Source organism: Pogoniulus pusillus, chromosome 6 (assembly GCF_015220805.1).
Source record: "Pogoniulus pusillus isolate bPogPus1 chromosome 6, bPogPus1.pri, whole genome shotgun sequence".
In the NCBI taxonomy this organism is placed as follows: domain Eukaryota; kingdom Metazoa; phylum Chordata; class Aves; order Piciformes; family Lybiidae; genus Pogoniulus; species Pogoniulus pusillus.
The window spans coordinates 30,458,088-30,465,900 of NC_087269.1; positions in this window are offsets into that span (position 1 = coordinate 30,458,088).

Here is a 7,813-nt window from a genome sequence, read left to right on the forward strand (position 1 = left end):
TGGTGATGTCTTCTCCCCTCACAGTCTTGCTGAGATGTATGGGAACAAGAAGGGAAAACATTAGATAACACTCTTGCCATTATTGCTGCACTTTCTGTCTGGGCTCTGGCTGAGCTGCATCTCCCTAACCTCACCTGCCACTCACCTTTGCTTCTTAACCTTTTGGCTGAACCTCCATTCTTCCTTAGGACTGGGGTAAGGTTGAGAGGGCAGGGGAAAGGTGCAGGGGTGGTTGAGAGCCCCTCCTGGGGACTCAGGTTTCTGGGAGGGGAGTTGTGCTTCTGTATTACCTTTTACCTTGTATATATAACTGTATATACTGTAAATATCTGCTTGTATATTGTGCTAGCTGTAAATAAAAAGCTTCATTTATATTCTCAGACCCAGCTGAGTCTAGTTGGGTATTTCTAAAATTGTGGGGGGCAGGGTACACCTAAACCATCACATATCATTTATTTGGCTTTCCCCAATGTGGGGCAAATTCATTTGAATGACTGTTAATTAATTCTGGGAATCAGAATGAAGCTAATGAAGCAGCTAGTTTACTTGGTGGGGGCTATTGTGTGGCCTGTTTTCTGTTTTCTTGCATTCACAGTATCACAGTATCATCAGGGTTGGAATATTCAATTGGATCAAAACCCAAATTGTTTATTACTTTCTTAATGTAGCTTATATGAAGGCTAAAGCTAAACTCACAACCATTTTCTGGTCCTGGGGCGATCTCATTCTTGGGTATGCTGGTTTTAATGTCACTGAAAACCTTACCAGTAATATTACAGGGGTATTTACCAATAATTTTACAAGCAATCAAAATACTGCTTTAACTACTGCAACTTCAACTAGGTAGCAAAGATGTACTAAATAAAATGTTCAGTAAATTTTGCTTTATTTCCCCATGGCTTACCTGAGGAACATTTGAAGATGCATCACATTATTCCAAAAGCCTAAATAAGATTATTACACATACAGATTTTGCACCATGCTCTAATAATGTGCAATACATACTTTAAAATCCACACTTTGAAGCTTTATTTGTGGTGATAACAGTAGAAATACATGTGTGAGAACATAGCACTTAGGGATGACACAAAGGTTTGATCATTACTGCTTCAAAGAGACACTTTAAGTCTCTTATTTTTTTTTCCAGTAAATGATGTCTGTTTCCTGTGAAACATTTTTGGTGTTCCTGATAAAGCATAAAAATGGCACTGAAAAGACATTATTCTTGGCTACCTGCTAGTGCTATCATCACAACCTGGTACAGTGTTGTAAGGGCTACATAGACCATAATTACAACATCATGACATGCAAAGTACTTTTGTTGGGTTTTTTTAAGGTACACCACAGAATATAAATTTGAGCTTTCTTCCCCTTTGCTCTCACAATTCAATTAGGTGACCTTATATGAACTGCAGCTGCTCTGTCAAGATTGTGTTCCATAACATGCATGATTTTTACTCCATTTATAGATAGTCTTCTTTATTTAGACACAGGACATACATTTTTAGGGCATGGGCACTCAGTAACAATACAAATGAGGTAAAGAAGACATCAAAGACTATACTTACATTATCCATCCTGAAACTAAAGGATGTTTTCAAGTCTCTGACTGACCATGTTTCACTAGATACTGGCATGAGTCCTTTCCCCAGGTTCTCAGGTTTAATTTTAGATCTTACCAGGTATCTTTTCACTGCACCAATATTCATTTTCATTGCACTGCTTCTTTATAATCCCTTGCATGGCATTTGGGAAGCTCAAGTATTTCTGAGTGTAAATAAGCAACCTCTCTTGAGCGAAGCAAGTATCCACACTTGTTCAGTATAGCAAATGTCCACTGCATTAATCATAGAATCATAGAATCAACCAGGCTGGAAGAGTCCTCCAAGACCATCCAGTCCAACCTATCACCCAACCCTATCCAGTCAACTAGACCATGGCACCAAGTGCCTCATCCAGGCTTTTCTTGAACACATCCAGGGATGGTGACTCCACCACCTCCCTGGGCAGCCCATTCCAATGCCAATCACTCTCTCTGTGAAGAACTTCCTCCTAACATCCAGCCTAGACTTTCCCCGGTACAACTTGAGACTGTCCCCCCTTGTTCTATTGCTGGTTGCCTGGGAGAAGAGACCAACCCCCACCTGCCTACAACCTCTCTGGAAGGGACCTTAGAGGCCATCCACTCCAACTTCCCTGCCCTGGGCAGAGTTGCCTCTCAACTAGATCTGGCTGCACAAGGCCTCTTCTAACCTGGCCTTAAACACCCCCAGGGAGCAGATATCCACAATCTCACTGGAAAACCTGTTCCAGAGTCCCACCACCCTCATACTGAACTTCCTAAGATCCAGTCTAAACCTACTCTCCCTCAGCTTCAAACCATTCCCTCTTGTCCTGTCACTAGACACTCTTATGAAAAGTCCCTCTCCAACCTTCCTGTAGGATCTCTTCAGGTACTGGAAGGCAGCAATATGATCTCCCTGGAATCTTACCTTCTCTAGGCTGAACAAGCTCCCTCAGCCTATCCTCATAGCAGAGGTACTCCAACCCTTGGATCATCTTTATGGCCCTCTCCAACCACTCTGTGTCCTTCTTTATCATGGGCACACCAGATCTGGACACAGTATTCAAGGTGGGGGTCTCACAAGAGCAGAATAATGGGGAAGAACTGATTGATTAATTGATCATCATTTTCTAGATGCATTCACACATCATTCTCCAACACACTCCTTGCTATGAAATTTTATTTACTTGCTGTTAATGGATTTTTTTTACTTGAAATGTCATCTTCTGAGTGCTGTCTCTGTAACATGATTGAGAAAAGGCATGTCCAATGGGAATCATGAAACCCTGCGCCCCACCTGCCTGTCTACATGATGGAAGCGTGAAGCTCTGTGAGCCTTGCTACATGACAAGTTCTTATGCATTTATATTCACTTCCACCTTTTTGAAATAAGAATTTCTAAAACTAGTAAAGTCCATGAAAGTTCTGATGCTGTTCTTTGAGAATAACCCAAGATAAAACCTGCCAAGACCGCAAAGCTTAGAAACACCACGGGTAGCCAGGTACAAGGGGTTTATTCAATAGTTTACTGCTGTGGTTTTATTTATGAAACTGATGGAAATAACTTAATATACCCAGAGGTCTCCAAAAATATTCCCATTTGTATTTGATACTTTAAGCCCTAACTACATTGCAACAACCTCTGTCAGGAAGATGAACGAGCATGACCAAAAATTTCTTTACGGTCTGACAGCGCTACTTTGTCAGAAAGCACTGATAAAGACTAATGGCTTCATCCAGGAAACTTCAGATCTGTAAGCTTGACTTGTTGAGAGAAAGATACTTGTGCTAGTTAGAAGCAAGCTAGAATGTTTTGGTATAAGAACTAGATAACGGGCAGTGAAATGAAAACAATTGATGTCAACTTCTCTCACAGTCTCGCTGAGAGCTCTGGGAAGAAGAAAGACTTTTTCTCCATTTTGTTTCTTCTTCTGCCTGTGCCTTCAGACCTGGTCACATCTCATTAACCCTGCTCCTACTAACCTTGCTCCCTAACCTCTTGGCTGCACCTCTCTTCTTCCTGAGAACTGGGGTAAGGTTGAGAGAGCCGGGGGAGGTGTTGGGGTGGTTTGAAAGCCCCTCCTGGGGACTCAGGTTTCTGGGAGGGGAGTTGTGCTTTTGTATTGTTTATCCTTTGTATATTTCTGTATATAATTGTATATAACTGTATATATTGTAAATAGCTGCTTGTAAATTCTGCTAGCTGTAAATAAATTGCTTCATCTCTATTCCCAGGGTCTCTCTGAGTTAGCTGGGGCAAATTCAAAAGTGTGTGGGGGGGCGGGTAAGAGCCCAAAACATCACAATACTGGAAATACTAATCGAGGAGGCTGTGGCAGAATAGCTACAAATGGGCAGTGCTGGGCAAGTATAGATGGTATTCATGACTGGCATTTCTGAGGCGTTAAAAAACTGACTGGGGGCTGTGGAGTGTAGGCTGTACCTTAGCCAGATTGCCTGGGGTACTGGGAGAGGATTCTCTGTATTTCTGTGCTACACTAGTCAGTAAAATCATTAACAGCAGTAGAACTGGAGGAGTAGATGATAAACTACCTTTCAGGTGATGGTGGGTACGCATACAGTGACAGGAGAAGACATCTAGTTCATTGCTTCAGGAATTAATACTGAAAATAGTGTTTTCCACTGTACATTTGTAGCGGTGTGCGGTGACACGACTGTACAAAAGTCAAGGCACTTCAGCTAAAGATCTGTAGTAGAATTTGGAATGGTTTCAAAAGAAAAAGAGCACAGACAAATTAAGATCTTTTATATTTCCTTTACACTTACAAGGGCGATTTCACAAAGAAGCAGCTGCTGGTACGGCAGAGGAAGGATTCAGTAGCTCAGCTGATACAGATCCCAGCGTTCAGAATGCCTGTCTGTTAAAGACACAGAAACAAAAGGAGTGAAGTGCTTTTAGAGCAAGTTATCTGGACTAATGATAGGAAGCTTTCTCCCCACAGAATAAGCCAAGAGGGACTGCAAAAGGAGTTTTCTGTGCAGCACAGAAGCAAGGAGGGATATCTTTATCTTGTAGTGGCCTAGTACATGAGACCTTCAAGAGCATTCATTGGTTTGAAATTATTTGGATAACTACATAGTGGCATAGTCATATAAGGTGCCAGCCTGAAGGTCTTCATTCTTTATCACTGAATATGGACCAAAGTTTCCAGCTGCAGAGAGAAAAATGTTAAGACTTGCATTCATGTAAGGATTTGTACAGATACAAAAATGGAATTAAGACTTGATTTCATGTAAAGACTTGTACAGAAGGAGTACTCTCTAATAACTGCAGTGAAGGTAGTCAAGATGAAATGATAATGTAATTATTTTAAGCATTTTGTTAAGTACATGCAAGCAGCAGATTAAAAAAGGCAAGTCCTAGTATTGTCTAAACAGAATCACAGAATCATGGGCTGGTTTGAGTTGGAAGTGACCTTTAAAGCACATTAGTTCAACAACTCTGCAGCCAGCAGGGACACCTACAACTAGAGCAGGTTACTAGGACCCTCAGACAACCTGACTTGAGATGGTTCCAAGGATGGGGCATCTCTCATCTCTCTGGGCAACCTGGGACAGGATCTCACCAGCCTTGTTATTAAAAAAAAAAATACATGTTCCTTATATCCAGTCTAAATCTTCTCCTTTTAGTTTAAACCATCAACCCTTCTCTCACTGTTCTTTCAGGAACAGTGTGGCCAGTAGGACAAGGGAGGTTATTCTGCCCCTGTACTCACCACTGCTCAGGCCACACCTTGAGTGCTGTGTCCAGTTCTGGGCTCCTCAATTCAAGAGAGATGTTGAGATACTGGAAGGTGTCCAGAGAAGGGCAATGAAGCTGGTGAGGGGCCTGGAGCACAGCCCTGTGAGGAGAGGCTGAGGGAGCTGGGGGTGTGCAGCCTGGAGAAGAGGAGGATCAGGTTCCCACCTGAGCTGTTGCTGTCTGCAACTAACCAGAAAGGAGGCTGTAATCATGTGGGGTTTATGTCTTCTCCCAGGCAAACAGCAACAGAACAAGGGGACACAGCCTGAAGCTGTACCAGGGGAGGTCCAGGCTGCATGTTAATAGGAAGTTCCTGGAGAGAGTGATTGGCATTGGAATGGGCTGCCCAGGGAGGTGGTGAAGTCACCATCCCTGGGGCGTTCAAGTAAAGCCTGGCTGAGGCACTTAGTGCCATGGTCTAGTTGACTGAATAGGGCTGGGTGCTAGGTTGGACTGGATGATCTTGGAGGTCTCTTCCAACCTGGTTGATTCTGTGATTCTATGATTCTAAGTACTCTCATTTATTAGCAAGAGTACTTCAATAATTGCAGGAAAAGCCATTTCCTTGAGCATTGGACTGGATGATCTTCCAGCCTCATGGACTCTACGATTCTCCTGTCACTACAGGTCTTTGTAAAATCCACTCTCTGTCTTTCCTGTAAGACACCTTCCTCCTTGGAAAGGTCACAAAAAAGTCTCCTTGGAGGCTTCTCCAGGCTGAAAACCCCAACTTATCCCATCCTCACTGCAGTGATGCTCCAGCTCTGACTCTCCAGTGGACCCACTCTAACACATTCCCCTATTTCTTGTGCCTTGATCTGGATGCTGTACTCCGGCTGGGATCTCACAAGAGGGAGAAATTCTTTTCATAATATTAAGTGAGAAATTATTTTTATTAAATTCACTTTTCTACCTTTTTTTTTTTTTCTTGGAGGAGTATTCTGGAGGATGCTTTCCATTTATTAAGACTCTGAGCTCTTCATTTTTAAAATATTATATATATTAATCAGCAGCTTGGGAGGAAAGGGGGGGAAAAAAATCATGCTAACTAACGACTAAAGAATAAATTGCTGTAGGTACAGCTCAGGACGTATGAGCTCTCTACTAGAAAGACATTGGCACAAGCCCAAACAACAAGAATAAAAGCTTCTGAAAATATTTCATCCACGTCCTTCCCTCGTGCTGTACCCCATTCATACAAGAAATATTAAACAGTTAGTGCAGTTCCATGGATCAACGGCTTTAAAATAACTTTCTGAATTATGTCTCAGCAACATAACAAATCACATTATCAATTAGCTTTTATAACAGAAATGACATTGCTTAATATATTTGAGTGTGAAAAGAATTGGTCAGCTAAAATTTATGGAATCTAAAAAATGTGAAGAGAGAGAAAGGGGTGGAAAAAAAAACCCCACCCCACACTTTCTCCTGGTGAATTTATTGATAATATTCTAGGATAAGAGCATAATTTGAGTAGGAGATAGCTGTTCAGGGGAGGTGTGCAGTCTTAAATGGTCTGCAGGGAAGAAGTGCAGCAAGTTTGCTACAAAATAATAGACAACAAAAAGAGAAGCTCTGGCACTAAGTCTCTGGTGCAACGGCTCTAAAATTAAACTGCTATCTGTGATCATTCAGGGATCTCTCATTCCTTATGCTTCTCTCTCCAAAGCTGGGGGAGATGGTCCTCTCAGTAAAGGGACATGGAGGAGGCTCAGGGGTGATCTTATTACTGTCTACAACTACCTGAAGGGGCATTGTAGCCAGGTGGGGGGTGGCCTCTTCTCCCAGGTAACCAGCAATAGAACAAGGGGACACAGTCTCAAGTTGTGCCATGGTAGGTATAGGCTGGATATTAGGAAGAAGTTCTTCACAGAGAGAGTGATTGGCATTGGAATGGGCTGCCCAGGGAGGTGGTGGAGGCACCATCCCTTAAGGTCTTCAAGACAAGACTGGATGAGGCACTTAGGGCCATGGTCTAATTGATTGGATAGGGCTGGGTGCTAGGTTGGACTGGATGATCTTGGAGGTCTCTTCCAACCTAGTTGATTCTATGAAATTCTATGAAAATACTGAGCAGCTGATGGACATCAAACTGTTGGAGTGAGTCCAAAGGAGGGCCATGAAGATGATCAAAGGACTGCAGCAGCTCTGCTATGAGGACAGGCTGCAAGAGTTGGGGCTTTTCAGCCTGGAGAGGAGAAGGCTTCGAGGAGACCTTGGAGTGGTCTTGCAATATATGAAGGAGGACTACAGGAGGGCTGGGGAGGGACTATTTACAAGGTCTTGTAATGACAGGACAAGGAGTAATGGGCTTAAATTGGCAGAGGGGAGATTTAAACTAGATATTAGGAAGGGGTTCTTCACAGTGAGTGTGGTGAAACACTGGAACAGGTTGCCCAAGGAGGTTGAGGAGGTGTTCAAGGCTAGGTTGGATGAGGCCTTGAGTGACCTGTTCTAGTGGGAGGTGTTCCTGACTATGGTGT